General features: G+C 47.3%; 1 long non-coding RNA gene across 1 annotated transcript in view; it reads right to left on the bottom strand.

Annotated features, from left to right (window-relative positions):
* Positions 1-12863: 12863 nt before the first annotated feature.
* The window catches only part of LOC142929386 (uncharacterized), a 31360-nt gene continuing 18871 nt past the window's right edge, over positions 12864-25352 (bottom strand). Inside the window, exon 3 of the long non-coding RNA XR_012945691.1 lies at positions 12864-14251. This is a non-coding gene — a long non-coding RNA (uncharacterized LOC142929386). The remainder of the gene's footprint in view (positions 14252-25352) is intronic.

Here is a 25352-nt window from a genome sequence, read left to right as displayed (position 1 = left end):
ATTTCAAAACATATAATCTGAAAATGTCTTAACACGGTAAAACCACAAAATAATAGCCCCCTCCCCTGTATTGGTAGACTAATGCCCACATGCAGGCCAGTGCTTCATGCAGGCCGTGCCTTGTCGGGGCAGCTGCCACCGGGGATCCCCCTTGGCTAGACTGCCAGAGGGCATTGGAGATTGTGATAGAAGGCACACTGAGTTGCAAGGACATTTAACTGCCCCGCAAATGCAAATCCTCATCCTAATCTACAATGAGATCCTCCCCCTCCCAATCCATCAAAGATAACAGGAATTCCACTGTGTACACATGTTGGATATGGACAGGACAACACACACGGATGACCAAAAGGGAGGGGACAAGGTAGAGCTAAAATAATCTGGGCACGTGTTGTATTGAGCTTGAATAAGGATTTGTAAATAAAGAATTCTTAAATAAAGCATTTCACCCAGCTGTAAAAAGAAAACATTTCAAATAACAACGTAGTTAAATTCATGAATCTAATTACCTTATTTTACATGAAAATGTGTTTAATGGAACTCAATAATCTGTACTCTTGCTACTTGCTGCTGCTGATAATGGTGACACAACAATGGTGACAGATCAGCACGTGTCCCTAAGTCCTTAAGAGCCAGCAGGTGACTTCCCTAAAAATACATATTAATTCCAAAGGGCCACGGTTCAAACACATGATCAGAGAGCCCTGGCTATTTAGCTGATTACACTATTAATCCCTTAGGGTTAGAGCACTGGTGAACAGTGATTTCCTGGTCCTGGAATACCCTGGAAGCTGCAGTGTCTGTCGGTGATAAGCTGTGATGAGTAGGCTTTTGCATCAAAATGCACAACGGAATGGGTTGCACTCAAATCGTCCCCATTGTTAGCCTGCAGAAAGCCTGCTGTGGGTCACATCCCGCTGCATATTTACGTATGCATCATCCATCCACGCATCCAGCCGAGTAGCACAGAGGTTAGAGACACTCGGTTTGCTATGTTAAGGTTGTGAGCTCTAATGCGGGTCTCTGGGGTTGAAAGCCCATCATTCTGCCGGGGTTTATAAAGTGAGTAAGTGAGTATCGCTTTGTGGGAAGTGAACGGTGATTGTTCGATGGATACACTTGTGGCCAGCATAACCACGTGGAGTTTGGACTGGCTCGATACTCTAATCAGAAGGGCGATGAGCGGTGTCTCATGATCGTTTGAACATGAAACAACTGGTTTTCATTCATTGTATTTACGTGAGCGTGAGAATACAGGTTTCATAAAGCCAACTCAAAATGCAGTAGTTTTTATTGCGTCATCGGAGTGTAACATTTCACCGTAGCCCCTCCCCACACCCCCCAACAATTTAAAAGTGCACAATTGGGGAGGCAATTATATATAGTTTTTCTGTCTCATTTGTCAAATTGTATTAACCTCAGTATCATAAAACATCGGCACTTAATTCGCAATTGTTTTTTTCATAAACCGTAATTGACTCTCACGTACGCGACTTGAAGCACATACCGCGAGCGAAACGAACGGCATCATTCATCAAAGGATAATCGAAGCATCGTCACGTGCCTCAACCCTTATCGCCGTGATGTCAGGACGAAGACCTCCATCCGCTCGCCTGACTCGAGAGCTCCACTTAATCACAGTTTGCTACACGGATTCCCGCCGAATCTCAGCGGTTCCAGCTCTCAGCCAAAAAGCACTTAGGGCCCCCTGAGAGACGCGTTGCCGCCTACAGCAGGTGTGTTAGTTTATGTCAAGGCACTCTGTAGTTGCGGGGGGCTTATTACGTGCTGGATCCCCACTGAGTACCAGTCACACTTGCTTCGTGTGTTCGCTTGAAATGAATATCGCCCGACTTGTGGGTGTGCTATTGAGGGGTTTCTCATTGCTCGTGTTCCCAACGAGATGCCTATAAGTCTCTCGGAATGAACGAGGCACGCGACCGCTCTTTCCATCACAGCGGCTCGCCTTCCATTGTGTTAAATGCGAAGCGTTTAAGATTGCTTTTCTGGCACTCACGGTTTTGCCACATTTGAAATAAATATGTAGCGTTCTGCTTACAGATTGCATTAATGAATCAATTATACAAAACTAAATTGAGAGCACGGATGAAATGTGAACTATTTGTTGTAATAATGCAAGTCTGTGCCTACCCTAGCTCCAAAATAAATTATTATTTTTATTACGGTATAAGGATGCATGGAATGTAAACAAATACATTCCGTAGCTGTTTAAGCACACACAATTGAAAGGTGTCTAAAATGCAGCACGGCGCTCATCGGTTGGTTCAATCTGTACGTACACATTAGGGCCACATATTTTAAGTGTTATACCTGCTTGGAAATCACCGTTACAGTATTATTTTTTTGCAAATGACATTCAATTTAGATAGGGTGGTCCAGATGTCTTGTGACCCCCATTTAATTATACAAATATATTTTCTGCTGTAAGGGTTATTTTAATCAGAAATTAATATGCAAAGGGTAACAAATGTTAGGTGTCAATAATTGAGGGTCACAAGGCATCTGCACCACGATGCACAATATATATTGTATAAGGAAGCCATAATAAATCGTGGGATTCAAATACAGAACCCGCTGCCTGCAACAGAGGTTTTATTCCCTAATCTTTTTTAATAACACAAATGATTCATTGACCAGAGCAGGTGTGGGTTTTTATTTTTTATGGCGGTCTCAGTGAGGGCTCATAAGGACTGAGAAAGCAAAGGCAGCTTGGAAGGAAGCGTGTTTACAAAGCTTAGATTAGGCCCAGGGCAGCTTCTGGACAAACACCCTGCAGAACACGACTCTGCCCCTAATGCGTCAGGGGTGGTACTGAGGCACGAGTTATCGCATTTGTACGGCTGAAAGTCTTCTACAAATACCCAGGTCACGGTCTCAATTCAATCGGGCGAATTTACGGGCATGGAATTATAAGGCTTCAGAATGACGCTGCAAATTATGAAAACCCAAACATACAACAGTGAGTATACTCGACAATGGTAGATACAGTGAGGGAAAAAAGTATTTGATCCCCTGCTGATTTTGTACGTTTGCCCACTGACAAAGAAATGATCAGTCTATAATTTTAATGGTAGGTTTATTTGAACAGTGAGAGACAGAATAACAACAAAATCCAGAAAAACGCATGTCAAAAATGTTATCAATTGATTTGCATTTTAATGAGGGAAATAAGTATTTGACCCCTCTGCAAAACATGACTTAGTACTTGGTGGCAAAACCCTTGTTGGCAATCACAGAGGTCAGACGTTTCTTGTAGTTGGCCACCAGGTTTGCACACATCTCAGGAGGGATTTTGTCCCACTCCTCTTTGCAGATCTTCTCCAAGTCATTAATGTTTCGAGGCTGACGTTTGGCAACTCGAACCTTCAGCTCCCTCCACAGATTTTCTATGGGATTAAGGTCTGGAGACTGGCTAGGCCACTCCAGGACCTTAATGTGCTTCTTCTTGAGCCACTCCTTTGTTGCCTTGGCCATGTGTTTTGGGTCATTATCATGCTGGAATACCCATCCACGACCCATTTTCAATGCCCTGGCTGAGGGAAGGAGGTTCTCACCCAAGATTTGACGGTACATGGCCCCGTCCATCGTCCCTTTGATGCGGTGAAGTTGTCCTGTCCCCTTAGCAGAAAAACACCCCCAAAGCATGTTTCCACCTCCATGTTTGACAGTGGGGATGGTGTTCTTGGGGTCATAGGCAGCATTCCTCCTCCAAACACGGCGAGTTGAGTTGATGCCAAAGAGCTCCATTTTGGTCTCATCTGACCACAACACTTTCACAAAGTTGTCCTCTGAATCATTCAGATGTTCATTGGCAAACTTCAGACAGTCATGTATATGTGCTGTCTTGAGCAGGGGGACCTTGCAGGCGCTGCAGGATTTCAGTCCTTCACGGCGTAGTGTTACCAATTGTTTTCTTGGTGACTATGGTCCCAGCTGCCTTGACATCATTGACAAGATCCTCCCGTGTAGTTCTGGGCTGATTCTTCACCGTTCTCATGATCATTGTAACTCCACGAGGTGAGATCTTGCATGGAGCCCCAGGCCGAGGGAGATTGACAGTTCTTTTGTGTTTCTTCCATTTGCGAATAATCGCACCAACTGTTGTCACCTTCTCACCAAGCTGCTTGGCAATGGTCTTGTAGCTCATTCCAGCCTTGTGTAGGTCTACAATCTTGTCCCTGACATGCTTGGAGAGCTCTTTGGTCTTGGCCATGGTGGAGAGTTTGGAATCTGATTGATTGATTGCTTCTGTGGACAGGTGTCTTTTATACAGGTGTAGTGATTGTAGAATCACTACTGTGTACACACGCACAAGCGTGACGTCACTATGCGGGGGAGCGTCATGACCACGCGGGTCTACACACACGCATGACGTCATCCCGGCTGGAGGCGGGAATGACGTCAGGGCCGGTTCTGGGCTCCGGGAGGCCACGAGGGTGGTGTGAGGCCGTGGCACTCTCTGTGACCCCGGCTGGACAAGTGACTGGGGGGCCTAGGGGGCACCTCGGAGGGCACGTGGACAGCAGGGGGGCTTCGAGAGGGTTCTCGAAGGGAGGCGTGGCCGGGGTGGGGCCCGGGCACGCCGAGGCCCATATAAGCAGCCTCCTCACGAGGTTCGAGGCTGCCTGTATCAAGAACGAAGATGCATCGTGAAGACGCCAAGAAGAGTCAAGCCTCCAGTCAGCGGACCTGGCAGTAGCCCACCTGGCTGGATCACGCTAGAGTATTTGATAAGTATGTGTTAGCTAGAGTAGGTTGGTGGTCACCACCTTATGTGCAGTGTTATATTACTTACCGTTCTAATAAATCAGCGTTGCCTCCCAAGGAGTCGTGTGTGCACCTAATTCGAACCCACTACATTTGGTGTCAGAAGTTGCGGAAAAATAAATAACGTTAGGTGTTATCCTAGTCAGTATAATATGTGCACGATTACTACAACTTACCTGCTCACTTTCACACGACGAGGAGGCGAGACGATCATCTTCGGGGCAGCCCCGGGGTTCTGCAGCCTCGGTGAAGGAGGGAGATGGCGCTGCAGGCGGGGCAGCAGCACGCACATCACGTCGCTGCTTCGCCGCCATCGAGAGAGAGAGAGCGACGGAGCTGGAGGAGAGAGGACGCCGCCGCCGCTGCTGCGGGTGCCTGGGCGGGAAATTCGCGCGCGCATGGTGCACGCGCGGCCGCCATCTTGGCGGGCGGTCGGGACGCGGTTCCCGCCAAAACGCCGTTCCCGCCATTCTCAACGCCTGTGGAGGGAGATCTTGGGCCGTCTTGGTGGCATCCTGTGCTCACCATCCAAGAGTCTTCAAGTTCCACAGTGCAGCCTCCGTTCCTCACGGCCTCTCAGGCGAGTCGTGACACAATGCACCCGGCCCTAAAAACACACTTCACCCATCTTGCGTGCGCCGGGTTGCGATTAGGTGGGTTTTTTTACTCGCTGGGTTGCGAAGCGTGTTAGTTGGGTTGGGTGCGTGGCAGATTGACGCGGCGCCCGTGCGTGTGTCTGCTTTGTAACAGTGTTAAGTACGGCGTCGGGATTGTTATCTTAAGGAGCCAGTTAATTATTAATTCGGCTATGTGGGGGGTCTCGGGCTCCGTTAAGATCCAGTGAATTGCCGGGTTAATGATTTGTTGACACTTTGTTTGATTGCCGTTGCGGAGTCGCGATTGTTTTTGCGTATACAGTATGCCGCTTCGCTCGTGAATGTTGTCAATGTGTGACTGCGAAACTTTGCTTGTGAGTGTTAACAATGTATGCTTTGTATGGAGCTTTGTTCGTGATTGTTAATATATAGCTTGTGCCACATTTGTTAACAAAGTGTTGATTGTATGGGATTTTTCTCGAGATCGCGATGTGTGGACTGTGTGTACTGCATAGACTGTCTCTCTGCACTGATACGGGTTGTGACGTACATTGTTGTGATCCTTGTTGCGGATCGTTAAATTGTGATGGTGACATGGTGCCAGTGATTTGGATTGTGCTGCTGGCTGTGGCTAATCTGGGCCAAAGATCCTGACCAGAATGCCCCCCTGTCATTGTTGCGTGTTGACACGAGTGTGGTCCCGTCATGGTGTGGCTGACGGCTTGACCTGACAGCCCGGAGATTGAGACACTCCGTGGCGTGTCTATCCTAGTGGGCAGTTCGCTCACATGGCTCAGAGTGTGGTCCCGTCATGCTGTGGCTGATGGCTTGACCTGGCGGCCCGGAGATCGAGACACTCTGAGGCGCGTCTGAGACAGTGAGCCAGAGGCTCAGGGAGCTTGTGGTGAGTTGCTCGCTCAGCTCAGTTGGTACAGCTAAATGCTGCAATGCGAGGCTTGGAGAGAGGGGTTGGTGTGTCCTCTCAACCCGGTTGGGACAGCTGATTGCTGCAATGCGAGTCCTGGAGAGAGGTGTTCTTGTGTCTTCTCAGCTCGGTCGGAACAGCTACATGCTGCGATGCGAGTCTTGGAGAGAGACTGGGTTATAATTCCCCCGATACGGCCGACACGTGCGTGTCGGAAAGGCGGGGGGTGCTACCGAGTGGCATGAGATGTCTGGGTTGGCCTTCAAGGGGGGGCTTCTGAGTTGTGCGAGCGCGGAAAACGCGCGTGGGGCCGCCATTTTGTGCGAGCGCGGTAAACCGCGGGGGATGCGGCCGCCATTTTGTGCGTGCATGGGTATTTGTGTGAACCATTTCTGGGCAAGAGCAGGCATTTTTTTTGTCACGTCGATTTTACATTTTTTTTTTTTTACAAAAAATGTAGATACTGAGGCAACGCTGAAGTGCAACTTCTTTGCCCAGTACATGGGTCAACCTGGAAGCATGACTTCCTTGACCCGGGATGTTGTACAACATCCAACGGTTGTACCTTTGGTTGCAGCATACTGGCTCGACCTTGAAGAGTGACTTCTTTGAGCCAGTACATGGGTCGACCCTGAAGTGCGACTTCTTGACCTGGGACGTAGGGAGACGTCCGGAATGTTAAGTGGTGTTTGTAGGTGGGTGTTAGACTTTCGGTCTTCGCCCTATTGCCACCTGTGGGGTGGAACGGTAACAGGGCGGTGTGAGACCCTGCCATCTATGGGGTGGTTGTGTGGTTTTTGTTTGATTTACCGGTGTTGGTTGTGCATCCAACGCGTCGGAATCTATGTATTTTTGTTTTTATTTCTTCCGCCGGGCGGAATACGATCATCTCCACTTCCCTGGGCCGGGTGGCTGTCGTGTCCGACGAGCTGAGGCGTGGGCTTGTGGTGCTGTGCCTCAGGAGGTGGTTTCTTCTTGTCACAGGATTCCTGCACCTGCCGCCCTTGGAGTCGCCGGTTATGCTGACCGGATGTGGACTTGAAGGGGAGAGTGGAGTGCCCGTACGTCACTCCTGCTCATCCTGTTGCCCAACTCCTGGGGAGGGGCCGTGCCCTTTTTGGGCCTTTTTCAAGTTCCCCCAGGACCTCCAGGGAGAGCGTGCTCGCCTCCCCTGGAGGCTCGGCCACGCGAATTCGTTTGAAGACTGGCCGCTGTCCATGACTCTCACACCTTGTTGATTGCCTACACCGTTGTCAAGCAGCCACATTCATATGTTGGTGCATGCGTACAAATTCACACGGATGGGCTGTGCTAAGGGATAAGTGGGTTGACCAGTTCTTTTGGTGTACATGTTGTTGTTGGTTCCCCTCATTCCATACATTCTTCCCTTCCCCTCCTCTCGGTGTGTGTACATATGTTTCTCGGGGTGATTATTGTCGGTCGCCGGTTGTTTGTTGACGTTGTTGTTGGAGGCACACTGTTTTTTTTTCTGTATTGTCACAGCCGAGACGGCTGTTTTTTTTTACATGGGGGAGGGTGATGTAGTGATTGTAGAATCACTACTGTGTACACACGCACAAGCGTGACGTCACTATGCGGGGGAGCGTCATGACCACGCGGGTCTACACACACGCATGACGTCATCCCGGCTGGAGGCGGGAATGACGTCAGGGCCGGTTCTGGGCTCCGGGAGGCCACGAGGGTGGTGTGAGGCCGTGGCACTCTCTGTGACCCCGGCTGGACACGTGACTGGGGGCCTAGGGGGCACCTCGGAGGGCACGTGGACAGCAGGGGGGCTTCGAGAGGGTTCTCGAAGGGAGGCGTGGCCGGGGTGGGGCCCGGGCATGCCGAGGCCCATATAAGCAGCCTCCTCACGAGGTTCGAGGCTGCCCGTATCAAGAACGAAGATGCATCGTGAAGACGCCAAGAGTCAAGCCTCCAGTCAGCGGACCTGGCAGTAGCCCACCTGGCTGGGTCACGCTAGAGCAGTGGTTCTTAACCTGGGTTCGATCGAACCCCAGGGGTTCGGTGAGTCGATCTCAGGGGTTCGGCAGAGCCCCCGCCACGGAGGTCCGGACACACTTGAATTATTGTGTAAATTTGTGATGACACACACGGCCCGCTTGGCCATCACTGGCTGCAGATGATCATGCTACACTGCTTGGCCAATCAGCGCTGTGGGGAATTTAGTGCGTACTCAGTAGTCAACGTGTGACTGTTGTTGTCGTACGTCGTGTGATTTCTTTAATATTTTATCCATACTAACTATGTCGGGCAAAAGAAGAAAGTGGTCGGACGAATATGTACAACATAGATTCTCATGTATCACGGAACGTGATGGGAGTGAGCGTCCTATCTGCATGATTTGCAACGCCAAGTTGAGCAACTCTAGTCTTGCACCGGCAAAACTAAAGGAACACTTCTTGAAGCTGCATGGAGACGGGGAATACAAGAACACAACACTTGCTGAATTCAGGGTGAAGAGAGCCAGATTCGATGAAAGGGCCACTCTGCCTGCTCTTGGATTTGTACCTGTTAACAAACCGATCCTGACAGCATCGTACGAAGTTGCTTACCTGATCGCAAAGCAGGGCAAGCCACACACCATTGGTGAAACACTTGTGAAACCAGCTGCATTAAAGATGGCGAATCTGATACTCGGAACAGCGGCCGAAGGTAAATTATCCCAAATTCCCCTTTCAAATTACACCGTCAGTGACAGAATAGAAGACATGAGTAAAGACATCTTGGCTCAAGTAGTCGCGGATCTGATTTCAAGCCCGGCAAAATTCAGCCTTCAACTCGACGAAACCACAGACGTTTCTGATCTAAGCCAGCTTGCTGTTTTTGTACGCTATGTGAAAGACGACATGATAAAAGAAGAGTTTTTATTTTGTAAGCCTCTTACAACAACAACGAAGGCAGCCGATGTGAAGAAGCTTGTGGATGACTTCTTCAGAGACAACAATCTTTCATGGGATATGGTTTCTGCAGTTTGTACGGACGGAACTCCAGTCATGCTGGGAAGAAAGTCTGGTTTTGGTGCGCTAGTAAAGGCCGATGCACCACACATCATTGTGACGCATTGTATTCTGCACAGGCATGCGTTGGCAACAAAAACCTTACCTCCAAAAATGGCAGAAGTATTAAAAACTGTGGTGGAATGTGTGAACTATGTGCGAAAAAGTGCTCTGAGGCACCGCATCTTCAGTGAGCTGTGTAAAGAAATGGGCTCTGAATTTGAGGTACTTCTGCTCCATTCTAATATTCGGTGGTTATCCCGGGGACAGGTGCTGAATCGTGTTTTTGCCATGCGTGTGGAATTAGCCCTGTTTTTGCAAGAGCACCAACACTGCCATGCAGGTTGCTTCAAAAATCCTGAGTTCATTCTCATTTTAGCGTACATGGCTGATATATTCGCAGCTCTCAATCATCTCAATCAGCAGATGCAGGGTGGTGGAGTCAATATCATGGAAGCGGAAGAACACCTGAAGGCTTTTCAAAAAAAGCTACCGTTATGGAAACGACGAACAGAGAACAATAACTTCGCAAACTTCCCGCTTCTGGACGACTGTGCAAGTAAGATCGAAGATGTGTCTGGAATCGGAGATATTTCTGTATCCACGGAACTGAAGCAAACAATTGCCACGCACTTAGATGAGCTTGCAAAGTCTCTCGACGGATATTTCCCTACAAGAGAGTCATATCCAGCATGGGTGAGACAGCCGTTCACGTTTGCTGTTGAAACAGCAGATGTCAATGATGAATTCCTCGACGAAATCATTGAAATTCAGCAGAGCCAGGTTCAACAGCAACTCTTCAGAACAACAACGCTCTCAACGTTTTGGTGTCGACAAATGAACAAGTATCCAGTTATTGCTAAGAAAGCCCTGGATTTTTTTAATACCATTTGTTACAACATATCTTTGTGAGCAATCCTTTTCGAGGATGCTGGACATAAAAACGAAGAAAAGGAACAGACTTTGCTGTGAAAATGACATGAGAGTGGCACTTGCCAAGGTGAAGCCACGCATATCTGAACTGATCTCTCAAAGGCAACAGCAGAAGTCACATTGATTTCCAGGTATGTAATTTGTTGTGAGTTTATGCATTGTGTTGGTTTTATTCTTTGAACAAGGTAATGTTCATGCACGGCTCATTTTGTGTACCAGTAAAAAACATATCTATGTCTTGAATTTGAAAAAAATCACATTTTATTTTTCACTAAAGAGGGGTTCGGTGAATGCGCATATGAAACTGGTGGGGTTCGGTACCTCCAACAAGGTTAAGAACCACTGCGCTAGAGTATTTGATAAGTATGTGTTAGCTAGAGTAGGTTGGTGGTCACCACCTTATGTGCAGTGTTATATTACTTACCGTTCTAATAAATCAGCGTTGCCTCCCAAGGAGTCGTGTGTGCACCTAATTCGAACCCACTACACAGGTAACACGCTGAGATTAGGAGCACTCCCTTTAAGAGTGTGCTCCTAATCTCAGCTTGTTCTGGGTGCCAGAAATCTTTCTGATTGAGAAGGGGTCAAATACTTATTTCCCTCATTAAAATGCACATCAATTTATACCATTTGAACATGCGTGTCTCTGGATTTTTGTTGTTATTCTGTCTCTCTGTCTTCAAATAAACATCATTAAAATTATAGACTGATAATTTCTTTGTCAGTGGGCAAACGTACAAAATCAGCAGGGGATAAAATACTTTTTTTCCCTCACTGTAAGGGACAGGCAGGTGCCTAAATACTGTACTAGCAAAATCGGATTGGTAAGAGAACACTTCAGGAAGATGAAATAAAGGCATGTGCAACTCAGAAGGCAGTATGTTCAGAGAGCAGTGGCGAATACTTATTTTTCAGCGATGATAGTTTTAATCTTGATTTGAAGCTTTCGTGACTGCAGGAATCCATACTCTTTGGTTCTTTCGGTAAAGTCACGTAGGTGGTTGTGGTTGTCCCACCTGATGACGATTGCTCGTGTTGCGATCGAAACGTCGTGATCTATAATTTGTCTACCTACGTGACTTTACCGAAAGAACCAAAGAGGATAGTTTGAATGTTTGTACTATTAATGTAGAGCCCTATTTAAAAAAAAAAAACTTAACATCTCAAGATCACCCCCGACTGGGAAGTTTCAAGATCTGTCTCTGCGTGAAAGTGGTCAAAATTCCACATTTTTATGGCCAGGGCCAGTCTATTTACAGGACTATCACTGCTATATGTAGGCTCTGGAGGAGATCGTTATCAGCCTGTTAGGGAAACTAATCGAATCTCGCACCCAACACCACTGTGGGTCCTGCCGTGCAGCAGGTGCATGCTGGTCTCTGGTTAAGGCGTGGGGGGACAGTCTTCATTGGAGGTGGGGGAGGGTCGTCATCCGCAAAGTTTAAAATGCCAACTTAGGATGAGGTTTCTCAGCGAGCGTAACGCCTCATAACATTGAAGGTTTTCGCGTTTAATTCTTTCGCCTGTGTGTGCGTGTGCAGTGTGGTAGTGTAGCGCTTAGCACACTGCGCTGCAATCCTGGACACCTGGGTTCGATTCCTACTCACAGCCAACACCAGTGACGATTATCTGAACTGGTCCTGGGCCTCCGCTCGGTCAACTCAGCCTCAAATAAGTACCTGGTGTGGTGTGCTTAAACATCGCCACTGGGGAGGCACAGGCGGCCGGGCGTGGTGCTGGCCGTTCACCACTTCATGTGCCGTGCCGGCCTTCATAGGTGCTACTCACTAACATCACTTGTGCCAACAGTCTGTTGAGGATACGGGGGGGGGGATCTTTGTGTGTTATTCACGATCGAGGTTGTGAACGTGAAAGAGTGGCACTGTGCTCTAGAAGTGGGAGACATGGGGAACTGGAGTGGGAATTTCCAGCTGAAGAGAGAACAACCATGACTCGTGGCATTCTCGACGCGCAGTGCTTACCCGAGCCGGGAGGGTTTACAGCGGGAAGAATGAGCGGAGGGAAATCAATGCTTAAGGGGGCTAATGGAAGAGCTGAGGATGTGTGGCCCCGCAGGGAGTGTGGTGCGGTTGTTAGGATGGGTGCTGTATAAACAGTGCTGCGGGTTGCTTATTTATCAATTTCCGTGGGTTAAGTACGCCGGTGTTTGTGTGTGTGTGGAGCGGTAGTGTGATGGTTAGCGCGCTGCGCTACGAACCTGGCGAACAGAGTTCGATTCCCGCTCACGGCCAAGACCAGTGACGATTATCTTAACCGATCCTGAGCCTCCCCTAGGTCGACTTGGCCACAAATGAGTACCTGGTGAGGTGTATAAGCATCGCCACTAGGGAGACAAAGGCGGTCGGGCCTGGTGCTGGCAAAACCACCCCATTGTGTGCCGTGGCCGCCTTCATAGGTTCTACTTGCTAACAGCACTTGCTCCAATAGTCTGTTAAGGCTAAATGGAGGATCTTTGCCTTTGGTGTGCAAGACTCCCTTTTGTCTATTGGGCATCGGTTGTTGTATCGGCCTCGCTGTGCGCTGCGTTGCACCACTATCATAGTAGTAAACCTCGCATTCAATAAACATTCAGAGCCAGGGTGAACATCCGACTCCAATGTATTTAATGAATAGAACGAGGTAAAACTGATGGATAAACAGAGCACAAAATACAGCATCTGTTAATACTTGCAATATCGATACAATGAATGAACACAAGGAGCATCATAACATTGTCTTAAGATAACTTGAAACTTAAAAATAGGTCCTGGATGGACAAGGCACCGACATTAGCACTGAGTAGCTACACAAGAGAATAAGCTACTGTGTTTAATAAGGTCACATCGTGTAATCACCATACTGCAGCCTAAATGTACAGCGCTGCACATAATACTGAACTGTGGATGCGATACTTCTTCATCCTTGTTCTCAAGATCGCATTAAAGTAACATGGGTACAAGTCCGGCTCAACTTATCCAACTACAAGTAACATTCACAATAATGCAAGTGGCAGGCTTCGTTGTTAACTAGGCCTCATATTTATCATAACAATTTAACAGCATTATAAAGGCATTTACAGCATTATAACGGCAATCCTAACATTATAACAGCATTCCCAGTATTATAAGAACATAAACGAACTTACAGGCAATGCTTCTTAAAGTCCCACAATGAACAGATGCACCTGTCTTCACTGAGATGCTATTTGTGCCTCCATTTTGTACTCTGTGTAATGGCTGACACCCTGCCGCATGGCTTAGAGAATCTTAAATCGTAACTTTCTGGTCATGTGACCAAACTCAACACCATATCAGGAATTTGCTGTGTACACACACCCCCATACCTGCCGTGAGGCAGAACAGTAGTGTTTCTTTGTCAAGTCTGAGAGAGAGTGTCTTCGTTCCTCACGCGAACGGCACGTGGTGGTACTTATCTCTGCACGTGCTCTTGAACCAAACGTAGACATTCCCCACTCGAGTTGTGGGGACCAAGTAAAATCATGGGAGAATCACAAAGTGGTACTTAGGTATGGCGCCCCGAGGGGATGATGGACTGTCGAACTTCTTTCGCACCGTAAGTATCCAACCGTGTTTATCAGAGCGGGGGGGAGGGGGTAATAAACTAAACTATTCTGGATGTAATTACCAGCGAAACGTCGTACTCAAATTGTAAATGTTGTGGATTTACTCTCTAAAACACCGATGGGCTGAAGTAGTAACTAATTGGAGTTTTGTTTACGTGATAAATCCCTTACTAATTGGCTGTGTTGGGTGGTGGAGGGTTAAACACATTAATACTACGCGATCTAACCCAAAACCTTTATAATGAATGAACACAAAATGCAGTTTTCAAAAAATGAGTTTTCAATCTAGATGATTTACAAGTGCATAGCTCCAGTGGCTTCCTAATATCAGAAGGAAGAGCGTTCCAGACGGCCACAGCATCACGATTCTAGCGTCGTCGCTATCGGCATCTGGCTTCTCCTGCTCCTGTGAACAACAACAGCAACAGCTGAGCTCATTACCCCGGGCACACCCTGGGTAATGAAGCATCCTTAGGGGCCGTCCATAAATGACGTCACGCACCGAGGGGGGGAGGGAAGGGGTCAGACATTTGTGACGATGTGTGACGAGGGGGGAGGGGGGGGTTTGAGAAATGTGACGTCCCATCAATATGTGCAACTTTAAATAAATATTAATTAAATAGAATTGTTATAACAACACTAATTTTGATTAATTTTGATTATTAACTATTTGATTATTTAAAATTACTAAGGTCACCTTTTATTTATTCCATGAAGGAGCATTTTGCTTCTCCATGGGAGAATGGAGAAGTATACATTTTGTAAAAAATTGTAATGATTGTTATTAAACATTTTGATTCTAATGATTCTACCAGGGCGTTTCATTCTGTGGAATGAATATATGATTGTTATAATTGTACTCTCCATTTTGCTTCGTTCTACTACAAAGTTTCAAGTATTTTTTTATAGTTATAATTACTTTTAATATTTTATAATTATAAGAAAATTTCAATATAATATTCTGAACATCTGCAGTTTTAGTTAGACGTTGAATATTTTCAAGTGAATTTTATGCTAAATTTCAGCTTTCCAACGGCTCCTATTTGATGTTTTCTCCTACAACATCAGAGTGCAGCGCCACATAAAATACGCACTACAATGACAATAGTATGAAAATATGGTGGGGGGGGGGGAGAGCTTTGTGACGTCATATTTGAAGGGGGTCTGACTTTTTGTGACGCCGTGTGACGAGGGGGGGAGGAGGGGGGGTCAAAAATCGGTCAAAATCGCGTGACGTCATTTATGGACGGCCCCTTACTACCAATCAGGTGAGCAACATCGTTCTTCTCGAATCAGTCCCCAAGACCGAGTGGATTCACCCGCTTGCAAGCAAATCTCCGTGACGACTCAACAACAAGCCCAGGCCTTCGCTTCTCTCACTAGATAACCCACGTGTTCTGGCTGGCAGCAGCACCACGTGTACCAGATGCCCCCACCCTGGCACGTGCCGACACGGCAGCAATTGCCCCCCACCCCCCCCCCCCCAACACTCTCAGGAGAAATGTTTGAGGGTTTCCTTTGCATTGGTACATCAATACATCCGCACATTCGATCGGCACGGTTGGATACGTACGGTGCAAAGGAAGTTCAACATACGTACATCCGGAAAGGTGTTTCTTGCAGACGTGCAATATATGCATTTGCATGCACTCACGTTACATGCAAATACATGTGTGAATGTGCAACGTGCATTTGTTTGCGTGTATTGTGTTTGCTCGTCCAAGTGCGTTTATGGAACCAGTTGATATAAACTCAAGCGACCAGGATAGTCTAATTTTGCCAGTGACCGTGGTCAGCAAAACGACAAAGACAAAATAAATTAGCAACTTTACACATGCAGTTGAGTGCAGTAATGAAGCAAATAGAAATCAGAACAAAAACTGCGGCACGACAATGACAGTGACGATGAATATATTTGACTCTAAACACAGATTATAGTGCATGCGTATGAATTTAAGTAGTCCGTGTATCGGGGAGCGATAGTGTAGCGGTTAGCGCGCTGCGCTGCAAACCTGGGCACCTGGCTCCGATTCCCGCTCACGGCCAACACCCAGTGACGATTATCTGAACCCGTCCTGGGCATCCCCTAGGTCGGCTCAGCCTCAAATTGAGCACCTGGTGCGGTGCATAGTAAACATCGCCAGCGGGGAGACAAAGGCAGCCGGGCGTGGTGCTGGCCACCCACCCCTTTGTGTGCCGTGCCGGCCTTCATAGGTGCTCGCTAGCAGTACTTTGTTTTTTGTATCATCTATGTAAGGGACTGGCTAATTGATGTTGCAGCGTTGTGGGATGCAATTGCACGAATGACGCTGTGGAATGAAATTAGTATTATTACTTACCCCCAACAGTCTGTTGAGGCTATACGGGGGGGTCTTTGTCTTTGCGTTTATCGACCTGTGTGTGCGCGCATATCCCGGAGCGATTGGCTGCCTTGTCTCCGTCATCCCCGGTGACTTCCGACACGAGACGGCCTCTCAGAGCTCGGCCAGCATGGCTACAACAGAGTAGCCCCCCCCCCCCGCAGTTCACAAGCAAAAGCCACATGGCCATAGTCGTTTTCATGACACTTGGTCAATTATAAAATACCTGTCATTTATACGTTTAAGTAGATTTTTAAATTGATTATACCCGCAGCCCTGCGCGTCCTTTGGATGTAACCGTCTATCTCTCCCAGGCAGCCAGAAAAACTTGTATTCTTGTCTCTCTCCACCTTTCTCTTGCCTTCTCTGTTCTGTATATCCCAATGTATCTCGATGTGTTACTTTGTCTCTGTTTCTAGCTGTTTCTCTATCCCTCTGTCTCCTCTCCTTCCCCCTCCACTGTACCTCACCCCAAGGCCGTAATTATAATATATATTGGGGGGGGACACATCCCCCCCCAATATTCAAATATGCTCAAAATGTCCCCTCCAATATATTGCTATAAACAATATTTTAAAAAAATAATTGCTATGCTATGTAAATAAAAATAACAATTTGCTAAACCTTGGCCACAATATCTGGACTTGTCTTCATATAAATCAATGCATATATTTCTGTTTATATGATTGTGGTTATGGTTGTACTTTATTAATCCCTAATCTCTGCCATTACATACAATGAAACAAGAAAAGGTAAAAAACAGAGCAATGTAATACAATACACTATTAGACATTATTATTTAAAAAATTCCATCCCATGTTTTAGTGACATGTTTTATATTTTAGTCAGGAAATAAATTTTCAAATTTATATATTTTTTCTGGGGAGGGGACCCCTAGACCCCCTGGAAGGTTTGGTCCCCCCCAATGTTGACTCCATGGCTATGGCCTTGCCTCACCCACCTACCCCCTATATCTCTCAATCACCTCTCCCTTTACCGCCTCCATCCCATGACATAGCTGCTCACCCCAAGTTTTAAATGCTCTGGTACATGCATTGTCTTTGTACTGGTCGCCTTTTGGCGTTCTCTGGTCTGACACTGGTGAGACTGAGCTATAAAGAATGTTGTCTCTGGTGTAGGCCAATCTGTTGAAAAAATAATGCATATCTATACTGTATATATAAAAGGGAAATTTGTGAATAAATGTGTCTCTTCGAAATGTTTAACATACTTCCCGACATGGAACAAACTTGAAATTTGGCATGTGTGTAGTTTCCAGACTGTACACCATGCAAAAATTTTAAAATAGACTTTTGTATTTTTTGTTTTGGGGGTGGGGGCGCAATAATGGATATATTTTGCACGGCAAGTGAGCGGGTGACATCACAGATGTGACGTCACATCTGTGATGTTACCCGCATGCGGAAGCGTTACGCAGTGTGCCTGCTGACGTCACGCATCCCCACCCTCCGCGTAGGCCATGTATTAATCCAAGACAAGAATCCAAGTCCGGAGCGAAGCCGGATAGTAAAGCTAGTATTATAATATATGCATTGTTTTTTCAATTATCAGAGAATGCTTGTTTGCATGTTCCCTACGAGTATGTGTGGTTGGGGGATGACATCACTCCCAGATCCTTCTCTAAGGTTCGGAAGGAAGGCGTGGCTAGGGCCGAACGAGCCACGGGCCAAGGATAAAAGCCGGATCCTGAACGGTCCGAGTCAGTCGTTGTCCAGCTGAAGACAAGAAGCTCCTGAAGATTGAAGAGTCCAAGGGCAGAGCCGTACCCCTGGCAAGGGACGGCCCAGCTTATATACCAGTGAAGATCCAAGCTTCACTCAAGGATTAGCCAGTGAGAGGCGCATTAATCTGGAGGGCACACTCTCCATCGTTTATCAGGTATGAGGTTGCCGTACACCTCTACGTTAATTGTTAAAATAAACCTGTGTTGCCTCAGATAAGTTTCCTCTCTGTCATTGAACCCACTACACTTGTAAAAGGTATCTATTTGCTGTTTGAACATCTTAACACCCTCGATTTAAAGCTTTCGTGGCTGCAGGGATTCATCTTCTTGGTTCTTTCGGTAAAGTCACGTAGAAGGGAAATAAAATAATAATAAAAATAAAACATAATAAAATGAAATTCTCACAACGTTTCGGCCAAAACACAAGTAGCCTTCCTCAGGTGAAGAAACAGAACTGTCGGAAAGACAGCGCTCCAATGAACACTGCTAAGCTTGGCAGCGTCTTTTAAGCTGGGTGGGAGGAGCAGAGCGCCTTGCCAAAGGAGTTTACATATCAACAGAAGGATTTAGCATTGAAGTAGCTGTGTTAATGTGAGAGATTAGCAGGATGTTAAAGTCAGAAATTAGCATGTAACTGGGAGATTAGCATGATGTCAGTGTGAGGGATTAGCATGTAACTGGTCATGGAAGTAGCTATGTTAAACACGTAGGCTTTCGCGACCAATATTATTCATAGTAAAGGTTTTTGGGTTAGATCGCGTTTATTTATAAATGTGTCGTAACCCTCCACCACCCGACACGGCCAATCAGCAAAAAAAGTGTCACGTTGACAAAAGACAAATAATTCACTACTTCAGCCCACCGGTGTGTTCAACACCGGTGTTCAACACCGGTGGGCTGAAGTAGTGAATTATTTGTCTTTTGTCAACGTGACACTTTTTTTGCTGATTGGCCGTGTCGGGTGGTGGAGGGTTACGACACATTTATAAATAAACGCGATCTAACCCAAAAAACCTTTACTATGAGCTATGTTAAAGTCAGAGTTTACATATCAACAGAGGCATTTAGCATATTGACGCTAAAGAACTGTAACTACCCAACTATCATACAATAAACCGGTGTGAAAGAACTAAACTAAACTACATCAATATAAACATCAATATAATCAATATAATCAATGTACTCAATATACTCTCCTATCAGCTGAGCTACTACCAATAAGTCATTATCCATTACAATTCTATGTCGAAAAAAGTGGCGGTTTCTTTTTTCCTCAACGTTAGCACCACGGAAAGCGACGAGCTTTGTTCAGACGGACGAGTCCATCTATGTTTGGAATGGAGGAGGGGGGAGAGAGAGAGAGAAACAGCCACGATGCGCTGCTCTGTCCTGTGTTGCGTTACAACTATGCTATAAGCTAGACTACTATACATTACAATATTATACCACGATGCGCAACAGAGCAGCACATCGTGGCTGTTTCTCTCTCTCTCCCGCCAAAACCAACGCCTGCGGAGGGGGACTCTCGACCATCCCAGGAGCACCCCCATCCTTGAGTGCGGCCAGCTGGATCACGTCGCAAGAGGATGCCGCGCTCGCCAAGCAAGAATTTTCACATCGTTGTCAGCTTCCACCCTGCCACCCTCCGCTTCGTCAGACCCATCAGGCAAGTTGTGACACGTCCCGCGCCCGGCCCTTGCAGACACATCACTCATCATTTGTGTGCCGGGTCGGATTTGTGTGTTTTTTACTCGCCGAGTTGCAGAGCGTGTCGGCAGAGTTTGTGTTTTTTACTCGCAGGGTTGCGGAGCGTGTCGATCGGGTTGTGTTTTGTAGCGGATGGACGCAGCGTCCGTGCTGGTGTCCGTGCTGGTGTCCGTGGTGTAACGTTGTTTTTTGTTGTTACGGCGTCGGGATCATCTAAATGTACGGACTGCATGGAGCACTGCTCGGGATTGTTGATGATGTGCGGACTGTATGGAGTACTGCTCGAGATGGGTCATGATGTGCGGACTGCATATGGTGCATTGCTCAATATCGTCAATTGTTGTGCGGACTGCATATACTGCATTTCTCGGTATCGTCGATTATTGGGAGAATTGTGTATGGTGCATTGTCGAGAGGCGGGTGCTCTGAGCCCCGGGTAAATCCTGTGTTGATGTTGAGGGGGAATTTGTAATGACAGGTCTGGTGTTGTTTCGAATTCACTAGTTGTATCCTGTCCGTTGTACGTAATTTTTTTGTGCGAGAATGCCCCTTATGTTCCTAATGAATTGAGGGTGCGTTGGACTGTTATCTGCCCGTCAAATAGCGTTGCTCTCTCCGCTCGATAGTGTGCAGCCGAATGCTGACTTGCGAGTCTTGGAGAGGGTGAGTGCTGTGTCTTCTCCGCTCGTTCGGGTACAGCAGAATGCAGTAGTGCTAGCCAGGGAGAGAGACGGTTTTAAAAAGAAATTCCCCCCTATACGGCCGACACGTGCAATTGTTGAATTGTGATGCCATGTCGGAGAGGCGAGGGGTGGTAAAGGGTGACATGACATGTCCATAGTGGTCCTCAAAAGAGGGCTGCTGATGTGTGCGAGAGAAAAGTGCAACGCCGTGACTTTGTGGTGCCAACTGTTCTGTGGGGCAAAGTTGTACGGGCTGCGCACTGGCGGCTGTTACCCGAGCGAGCACGGGAAACCACGGAGATGCGGTCCACGCATGCAGCCGCCATTTTGTTGCAAGCGCGGGAAATCATGGAGATGCGGCCCGCACGTGCGGCCGCCATTTTGTATACGAGCAGGACGGGTTTCCCGCCAAACTCGTTGCTGTACCTTTGTGTTCAGCATATTGGCTCGATCTTAAAGCGAGACTTCCTTGAGCCAGTACATGGGTCAACCTTGAAGCACGACTTCTTTGATCCGGGATGTCGCAAGACGTCCAAATGGTACCTTGGGGTGCAGCATATTGGCTCGACTTTGAAGCGTGACTTCCTTGAGCCAGTACATTGGTCGATCTTGAAGCACGACTTCTTTGACCCGGAATGTCGGAAGACACCCAAAATTTACTTACGCTGCACCTTGGGGTGCAGAATACTGGGGCGACCTTGAAGCGTGACTTAGCGTGACTTCTTTGCCCCGGTACATTGGTCGACCTTGAAGCACGACTTCTTTGACCCGGGATGTCGGAAGACGTCCAAAATATAATTTGTGGTGTGTGAGTGGATGGGCGCTAGACAGTTCAGTCTTCGCCCTATCACCACCTGGTTGGTGGGACGGTTGAAGGGTGGCAGGGGACCCTGACGTCCGTGTTGTGTCAATGGATGTGTGCGGAGTCGGTTCGATCGCCGGTGTTAGTTGTGCATCCGTCGCGCCGGGCAGAATCCCTTCATCTCCACTACCCAAGGGCTGGGTGGATGACGTGTCCAACAAGCTGAGGCATGTGTTCGCGGAGGTTGTGCCCGGGGTTTTTTTTTTCTCGTCACAGGATCCCAGCACCTGCACCCTTGGAGTCGCCGGTTGCACCGACCGGATGTGGATTGGGGGGGAGTGGAGCATCCGTCATCCACTCCTGCTCCTGCTGTTGTTCGACTCCTGGGGAGGGGCCGTGCCCTTTGGGCCATTTTCGGCTTCCCCCCAGGACCTCCAGGGAGTTCGTGCCCACCTCACCTGGGGGCTCGGCAACATGGACTTGTCAAATACTGTCCAGTTTAAAGGACTCTCCTCCACCGTGCTATTTTTTTTTCCCCTGCGCGGTCTGCTGACACACACACGGGGGTAGGGCTGTGCTGTTAGTGGGAGGGAAAACCGGGTTGTGTACATTGTCAACATGTATTTTTGCTTGTTGTTATTCCCTCTCTCTCTCCTCTCTCTCTCCCCCTTCTCGGAAACTGTATATACTGTATTTATTGCTCAGTCGTCGGTTGCTCATTGTTGTTACATTTTGGGATGCACACTCTTGTTTTTTACGGTTGGTTATCAGCCGGGAGGGCTGTGTTTTATAAAGAGGGGGGCGATGTAGTGATATAAATGGTGTCACTATAGTTTAGCGACAGTACCGAGTGAAGAGTGGTACTGTATGTGCGGAGCCTCTCTCTAGCACCAGAGTGAGTATGCCATGGAAGGGCTCTCTAGGGGGCATAGCCCTGGTGACGGTGAGAGAGAGGTGGGGCAAGGACAGAGTACTCTGAGTGAACCCGAGAGGGCACGTGACCGGACGAGGTGGAAAGGGGGGCCCAGAAGGGGGTGAAATGGACACGTGATGTAGGGGCCAGAGTCTTCGAGAAGGATCTGGAAGGGAGCGTGGCCAGGGGCGGAGCCCGGCTATGCCACGGCCAATAAAAGCCGAGTCCCGAGCCCGATCATGGCTGTCTCTGGGAATGTAACTCTTGGCTCTTCGGTCTTGGGTCTTCGCGCACGGCATCATGGACCAGATAAGATGTTAACTAGCTGGATCCAATTGTATAGTTACCCCGTGGTGGTGACCACTATATAGTATCTCGTCCAGTGGTTTAGTAGTTAGCAGTGGTGGTCACCACCCTATGTCGTTATCCTGTAACTGGTTATATAGTTACCCCGTTGGGTTGAGAATAAACGTGTTGCCTCCAAATTCGAGTATGCGCCTCAGTTGAACCCACTACATTTATATAGCGCCTTTATCCAAGGCGCTTTAGAATGGTTATGAGTGGTACAATGAGAGTAGCTAAAAGTGATGTGGTGAATAGGGATGTGGTATGGGGAGGGAGGTTGAGTGGGTACGGGAATTAGGGGAGTACTTCGGGATGAGCCAGGGAGAACAGGTGGGTCTATGCAATAAGGTATTTGTCATTTGTTTATTCAAGAGACTCTGATTTCCACAGTTTAGCACAAAAGAGAAACACGCTTCCTGCCACAATCCGTGTCCAAGCGCTCTGATCACGTGGTACGTCTTACAACAAATACACGTGTTCTCTGCACACCCATCTCTTGTTGATGATTAGCATTCAATGTTTATAATTGAAGACTGAAACCTCTCAAAAATATGAATAACAACAGTCTCTATATATGTGTGCATTCCAGAGCAGGATTAAGGTTCTTGTATGCCCGAAGCACTTCCGTTTCGGAGGCATTCAGTGATCATTCCCTACAGTCGGTACTGCTGCTGCCCCGTGTCACTACTACCACCCCTGTCACTCCGCTTGTTTCACGCCGAATTCGTCCAGCCGCTGGACAGATGTCGTTACCGATATGTTCATTACTTAGTCTGTACCTTCATTCTATGGGAGCGCGCTGTGTACAGCAGAAATCTGATTTAATTTGAAATTATCGAGAGAAAATAGCAGCAAGGCATGCCTACAAATATTATAAGCGAAAATGTCTTCAACTATTTTTTTTACCATGATAATCATATCGGATAATACAGATTTAAAAGGATGCCGTTAATTTTCATCGAGAACAATTTCAACGTTCTGACAGGACGATCGCGTGGCGAGCGCCATGTCGCTTTTACTTTCGTATAAGCTTAAAGATGTGTTTGACTGTAATTGAGGGTGTAATATGCCTCACAACAATGAATTGTGAACGGGACCGTTCTTTTTCGAGGCTAAACCTGATTTTTTTTTCAACTGTCATAGGATAATAACGCTTGTCTTCCCTTGAACTACTCTCTATTGAGAATGAGATTATGCGAAAAACACCATTTGAAGATTTTATTGATAATTTTGCAATGAAAACATCTCGAAAAGTAACTCTTCGGTGTTAATTTCTCTCACCTTATGAAAAAGACGATTGACAATGACATGACATTGCCTTTTTTGTGTACACACTGTGCCTATCCTTGCGATGTAAATCTATTTATTCGAGAACATATCTTGGGAAACATTTTTGTAGGCCCTAGGCACATTGTCTGCTGTGGTCTGTTGGATAATATGGCACTGGTGCATTCATCACCCTCGAATGTGTGCGAGAAATAAAGCAGTACATAAAGCAGTGAAACAGACTCCGAACTTGCGTATTTTGATTACAATAGCTATGAACGGATGCTGAGACTAAAATTAATAATATGCGCACCTTGTTGCTGTAAATCACACGTATGGGGGGGGGGGGGCGCCAGGCTGTGTTTTCACCAGACAGCTGTATAATGCGTTTTTTTTGTTTGTCTTTGATTGCACTTTTGGACCACTTCAAAATTGCCTAAGTGATAAATTACCTCCCGCGGCAGCTCAAGCATTTACCGCATAATTGTAACAAGTGCGTGGAATCGTGAAGGTGCATTTCTAGGACACGTGCCGTGGGGAGGGTAAAAACGTGTTAATGTTAAAACATTAGCTACTAAAAATCATAACAGAAATTGAAGACAAAAGTCTCTCCGTTCACAAAGAAACTTGCGAAAAAGTCGAAATTGAACGTAGGTGTTCAGCTATATGTGCGAATATTTCGGTTTCAATATGACAAAGACCCTTAACATCTCGTGTTATAGCTCTATGTAGGTCACACTAAGGTTGTGGCTTCATCTTTTGGAGGCCATTCTCCCGTCTCCTTTCTTCTTTTGTGTGGTCGATGAAGAGCGACTGTCAGAGATTCACGCGTGAGTGATGTTCGCCATTAAATTGCTTTGGCGGCAGGAAACGGGGCCCTTTGTGTTTGCGGGGCGGGGGGGGCAAGAGGACCCATTCTCTTCGCCCTCTCTTTCTGCTCCCCATTCTTCCTCTCTTTCTCCTCCTTCCTCCTCCCCTCGTCGTCTTTCTCCGCCGCGTCTTTGAGCCGCTCCTCCATCCCGCGCGTTCACACGCCGTGATGGCGGGGAGGAGGCCGCGATGACGGGGAGGAGGCCGCGATGGCGGGGAGGCCGCGATGGCGAAAAGGAGGCCATGATGGCATGGAGGAGGCCGCGATGGTGGGGAGGAGGCCATGATGGCATGGAGGAGGCCGCGATGGCGTGGAGGAGGCCGTGATGGCGTGGAGGAGGCCGCGATGGTGGGGAGGAGGCCATGATGGCATGGAGGAGGCCGCGATGGTGGGGAGGAGGCCGTGATACACTCACTCATCTTATACTGACTCAGTCACACATCATACACTGACTCACTCACACATCTAACACTGACTCACTCATCATACGCTGACTCACTCACACATCATACACCCACTCACACTACCACTGACTCACACATCATACCATTGACTCACTCACACATCATACACGGGGAGTGTCATGCTGACAGATATGGCTGCAAGTTTGTTCGTACATGTTATGTATATCGTTTATTGTTAAATTTGAATCAAAGTTCCTATGATTATTACTGTTATATTGCATTTTATAGCTCTTTTTTGGTGATTTCTAAAACATATGGATAAGCCATGTTTCTTGCGGAAGTGCGGAGTTGGCCTGATAACTTGAATCTAAATTGTCTCATGGTTGTTATTGTTTGTCTTGCATCACACTGG

Source organism: Petromyzon marinus, chromosome 30, assembly GCF_048934315.1.
Source record: "Petromyzon marinus isolate PM22_M1 ecotype Great Lakes invasive population chromosome 30, UKy_Petmar_22M1.pri1.0, whole genome shotgun sequence".
Lineage (NCBI taxonomy): Eukaryota > Metazoa > Chordata > Hyperoartia > Petromyzontiformes > Petromyzontidae > Petromyzon > Petromyzon marinus.
This window is presented reverse-complemented; position numbering and strand designations above follow the sequence as displayed.